The 5,853-nt window shown below is 36.5% G+C and overlaps 1 long non-coding RNA gene across 1 annotated transcript; it reads left to right on the top strand.

Annotated features, from left to right (window-relative positions):
• Positions 1-869: 869 nt before the first annotated feature.
• LOC144652342 (uncharacterized) lies at positions 870-5,587 on the top strand. The gene is made up of 3 exons (XR_013570486.1): positions 870-882; positions 2,387-2,444; positions 5,377-5,587. It is a non-coding gene; the product is annotated as an uncharacterized LOC144652342 (long non-coding RNA).
• Positions 5,588-5,853: the final 266 nt, after the last annotated feature.

Below are 5,853 nucleotides of genomic sequence, written 5' to 3'. Positions count from 1 at the left end.
AGCTGACGTGATGTTTACGCGCTTGGTAACCGCCTCTTTTTGCTGGGTCCGCAATGCGGAAAAAGGCCGAGGCAGGAGCCGAGATTGGCAAAGTGGTCAACTGTCGGTCAACTGACGATAGAAAAGCGTTCAACGCGTTTTTTTTTTAATTTACCCGTACCTCAAGATTTTAGAAATTACAAATTGGCTCTGACTGAACATTCTTGCAAGATAACAAAAATATGTAAGACAGATTTTGAGCTATTATTAAAATAGGCAAAATCATGACCCCTATTTCTTATTTTAAGAAAAAAAAATCCTATGGATTTTTAATTTATGTTATTTTGCATGAATGAGAGAGGCGGCTATACACTCTTTTTTATGTATAAGAATATTTTTTCCGGCTGAAAATATTCTTGTGAGTATTCTTCGATGACCTTTCTGTTTCAGAATGTATTGCTGTATCAGTTACAAGTGTTTGGTGTATAACTTCTTGCAGAAATGTTATTAGCATCAAACATTAATTCGGCTAGCGCTACTTTTGTTAAGTTTTGGTTTATAGCTTTCCATATAGAGAAAGGAAAAATTTTGTACTGATAACACACAATTAATATTCTTTTTAAAATCTCAGCCTCGGGCTTATGTTAAAAATATTCCTAAAATTTCAGCCTCGATACTTTTATAAAATATGTCCATTCTTATAGAAAAAAAAAAAATAGCGTACTCACAGGCTAGTTCGCGTCACGCTTTCGCTTGTCATTCCTCGTGCCGCAACTGTTTTGCGTGACCAGTCGCGCACAAATGCCTGGGCTCTGGGTACTAGTCATCCGGGACCGAAGCGTCCTGAAGCTTCGAGCAGAATCAAGTCAAGTGATTTCAAGAGCATTTGTGAGTTCAGATCAGGTAAGATGAATTTCTCGAACTTTATACCTTAACTCACTGCTGCAGATACATCGAAACTTGTTCCTAAGATCATTGTTGCTTTTTTTTTTAGCTTGATGTTTTATCAGCCGGCTCGCGAAAGGTAAACGACCGTAAAACGTGCTTCGAGCTCGCGACCTGTTTATGGTGAGCTATTAATTCGAACGTTGTTTCATTACAGACGTTTTATTTCTCTAATTCTGAAATGTCTTTCTTACCTAGAAGAAAAAATAGAACATTTTAACTACTCGTTTACCTTTTATGTAGCCCATACAAAGTTTATAGCCTGCATAATTTTCGGCTGCATACTTGGGGTTGTCGACAGTTCTCTCGGTGTGTTTAAATTCGTCGGCCCATGTGGATACTAGTCAATGGTTGTTTATGTTTTGCTTTACTTTTGACCTTATAAAATCGTCGTGAGTGAAGGCATTTCTTTTAATTTGAGTTAATAACCAGGTTCTAACTTCAACGAACTGTTTAAAAATTTAGTTCGAGTTAGTGGGGTTTTCGAGTTATCCGAGTTCGAGTTGCCCGAGTAAAAATGACTCGGTAAGGTCAAAACCAAGGGAAATGGAAGTTTGTTCGAGTTAGCGGGGTTTTCGAGTTCGAGTTACCGGGGTTCTACTGTATTTATTCATTTGTTCACTGAAATTGACCTAGATAAGTTAGTGAATCCCTCCTGTGTTTAAATTCAGTTGATGTGTTTCTGTCACATGTCCCTGTCATTTGTACATTTTTTCTGTGGCTTTTTATGTGACAAAAAAATACTTGAGTAAGAATGAATTATTTAGTTGATTTTTACTGAGGGGGGGTGAAAAGGGGTATGCAAATCCTCCAATCCATGCTATTTTTTGGCTAAATTCATCAATCCGTCACTATTTTCGTTCAAATCTAAATCTACATTACTTAAGAAACTTTGTGTGGTATAGCTACACTCCAACGGACAGTAAATTTGTTTTCTATACCAATTTTTCACGAAGTTTCTATGCATAGAAACTTTGCATAAATCGCCCAAATTTAAAAAATAATACTATGTACATCCTTAGCCTCATGTTGTTGTTCTTAGACGAAGGATTTTTTACGTGAATGTGAGGCTTAGGATGTATATGTATTGTTATTCAAATGCAGATGCCATTTATGCAAATGGTCTATTGTTTGTTTTGTGACAATTCCGCCAACATACCGACGAGGACTGACCAAAGTGATCCGAATGTCGTTTAGTATCCACAAACCGAACTTCCTGACACGAAGAGTCCGAAATCTGCTCCAAAATTCTCAGCAAACCCCCAATCCACTGTATTTTCGAAATCCGCGAATCCGCACAATATTTTGCAAAAATCCACAATCCGTGCGCATTTTAAGGCTAAATCCATAGATCCGCAAACCTATTCACCCCCCTCCTTACTTAATCTTCTAATTGCTTCAAGTAGCATGTGAGGCCATTGGTATGGATAATTTTTGAAAATCTTTTTTCTTGTTATCCCAGACTACAATGAGGAAATGATGCCTGTTCAACTGCTAAAGTGGACAATGGAATGGCCGAGGTATTCTAATCTAATACAGATATACTAGTCTAGAGGTTCTCAATGAGAAGTAGTAAAGTGCTGCCGTAACACTTAAAGAATATATGAATGTACAGAAAAATAACTTACTTTGAATTACAGTTAATAAATGATGGATTAAGTATATATCAGATTCCAATCCATTTATACAGCTTTTTTAAGGTTTTACACAAAACTGCTTCCATACTGTAAACAACGAATTGCAAATACAAAATTAAACTAAAAAGCCAGCCAAATGTTATTGCCCCCGCAGGGTTTTGGCCCAGAGGCCAAAACCCGAGGAGGCGCACTAGGAATCCCCGGGTGTATACATACAAGGACAATGAATATTTGTTGAAAAAGTAAGAAATGTGTCTGTAGTGGGCGAAGCATTCTCGATTTGACGAAACTAGGCGCGCACGGTCGTGACGGGTAATATTTTTGCAAGCGCGCACAGTGGTGTCGGGTACTTGCAACCACGAGGTCGCGTTTGGTCACCTTCGCGTTTCGAGCTTCACCATCTGCTAGCAGCGTTTTGTTTTCCGGTTTTGGCCTACGCCTGTTCACAGATTTGTTCAAGCGGTTTCTCTGCTTTGGTTGTGTTAAGTGATATTTGAAGCAAATGTTAGTAATACGTCGAAAGATTTCGAGCAATTGGTTTCGTGTTATTGGCTACGTGCCGGCTACCTATGTTCCAAGCGTTACATTTGTAAGGTTTGCTTTCGGAGGTTTGTTGTATCGTATACATCTTACAAATTACAACGAGTAATAAACAAAAGCGTGAACTTTGTCAACGTAATTAGTGGGTTGTTTTCTCGAATCTTTGAATGTGCCATATTTTGTTACTCGTGGAATTTTTTAGGCTTTTTGGCCTGGAAATTATTGTAAGTTTATTTTGAATGTCATAAGCCCGGGAATAAGCTTGTGTGTTGTCATCACGAATAATGTGTTATGTGTTATTTCCGCTAGGTGCTATTTACGCGCGCTAGGTAATATAATTCGACTTGAACTTGTGAATATTTTTAGGACGCAACGGTGTCACACAACAAGAAATTCCGCATGACACTGTAAAAAAGAAGCCTAATTGTGCAGTCCATCGGCATTAATAATTAAAGGCGAAAAAAAACAAATTCTAAAAAGGCGGGGGCAGCTTTATAGTGAGAACTATTACTAGTTTAAATAAATACTGTGCATTTGCTTTTAGAGGCAAAAACTTTTGAATTCCTTATAATTTATTTATAATTTTTAACAACTTTTGCAATTAAAAAGAGAGAAATTGTAATAATAATATTGCAAAAGGGTGTCAGCAGGGAGGAACCCAATCCCCATATACAGCCGACCCCCTAAAGAAAAAAACAACAAAACAAAGCAAGACAAAATAAATAGTAACATGTATAATACAAAATATTTCTACAAAAACTCTTTTTACATCTATACAATATATACAATAAAAAAAATAATTAATTTGATTTGAAATATTTTAATTTAATATATATTTTTTAATTTAATTGATTCATAACAAACTTGCACAGGCGCAACTTAAAATTAGTGGCATTGGCTGCTTTGACAATATTATTTGGTAAGGAATTCCAGTCATCGATGCATCTATGTCAAAAAGAATACTTAAGAATATTTGTACATTCCTTGCATCATTGTTGCATCTCAGAACACATGCAGGCATTATATATTTCCAGATGCTTACAGAAAAAAACACGCTAAGAAGGCTCCTACGGCCAGAAACTACACACAACAAACTATCAGCAAAAGTTTTTAATTTGATGTAAGCACAAAAGCTGACACAAGCACAAAAACTATGAAAACCAGTTTGTACTGGTACAACAAAACTTTTAGATTGTTCTAGATAGTTCTTGAATGCAAAGGTGGTTCTAAAACTAAATAAAAGTTAGCATGTTGATAGTGGTTCTAAAACTAAATAAAAGTTTTATTTAACGGAGGCAAGCGTGGCCGAGTGGTTTGGGGCGCTGGTGTTGTAATCCGGAGGTCACCGGTTCGAGGCCTGCCCTTGCCACTAGCTGGATTTGTTTCTCGGTTGTCCCGAGTTCAAATCCTCGACCACGCTTTGTATATAGCCAACTGGTCTGCCTCCTGCCAGTTGGGATTTTTAACCTTGTTATGTTCATTTATAAATTATTTGTTTCCTCTGTTTCAGTGGCATGCCTGTAAACTAGCTATCTCGTTGAGATATGAAGCTAAGTGCATGACCACTATAAACACATATTTATTATTATTTTATTTTTTATGTAAATAAAAACAAATGTTTCGCTTTTTAATAGTGTTTAAATGTAAATGTCTGCATTTTGCAAGAGTGCTGTTTATAAACAAATCACCAAATCACTGTTTTTCAAAAAAATTTCCTAATTATTGAATCTAGTTTTGAGAAATGAGCTAAATGATAATAAAGTAAATTAACATTTGAATAACAGTATTTACCATTGTACGAGCTTCATTGTTGGAACCTTGCTTAATTTTTTGTTTTGTCCTAAGAATTGAAGGCTTCTAGCCAAATGAAAAAAAGATTTGTTCTGCTTCATTGCTGCTTTAAGCTGTCTAGGTCTTAAAAGACATTGATGTCCTATTTTTAGGTGGTCGAGCATTTTCAGGGTTATTTCTTACGGGCAGAGTCTAGGCCCAGTTCATAAATTCGCCTGGAATTTTTTCTCTTGTTTGTCTGTGCATCATATTTGCTAAATAATGTAACAAAAGTGCACTGATTTGTTAAGTGTTGGAGTGTGGCAGCATCTAACATAGGTGGGTGGAGTGCTTCACCTTTCTTGTGAAGATTTCTGACCTGAGATGGGTTGCTTACTGACGCCAACAGGAACTTCAGAAAAAGGGGGCATCTTTCTGACAGTTAATTGTAGATGTCGTTCCATTTCAATGTAACAAGGTCTTCTTTTGCTTTTTGCCTTAACAGGGATGGCTGTGATAAGGCACACAGTCCTGTCAATTCTCTTGTTATGCCATTCGCTACCTTGTCAAAAAGAACATCTTTCCATTCACTGCTCCCTATCAAGGTATTAACGACTGTGTCAATAGAACCAAGGCAAAGCTGGCGTGTTAGGCGGGCCTTGTCTCCATAGAGATTAACCCGTCTTGCAGGACTATTTGGGAAGTGTATGATGACCTATAAGGGAATGGTAGTGGGAACCAAATGAGCTATAATATTTATCTCACAATCATTATTGAATAAATACAAAGTGAAAGATGGCTGTGAGACAATTTGTTGAATATGTTATTGAATGTTAAAAAATGAAAACGCTATATTTGGCATGCCATATCACACTGCATATTAAAATACATTTGCTCTGTTTAATTAAAGATACTTATCTACTGAATCACAAAAACGCGTGCAAAAGTTAAAAAATATCTAAATAATGCAAGTTATATGATA

Source organism: Oculina patagonica, chromosome 4, assembly GCF_052425735.1.
Source record: "Oculina patagonica isolate OP01 chromosome 4, crgOcupat, whole genome shotgun sequence".
Lineage (NCBI taxonomy): Eukaryota > Metazoa > Cnidaria > Anthozoa > Scleractinia > Oculinidae > Oculina > Oculina patagonica.
Note: the sequence above shows the minus strand (reverse complement) of the source record. Positions and strands in the feature narration are given on the sequence as shown.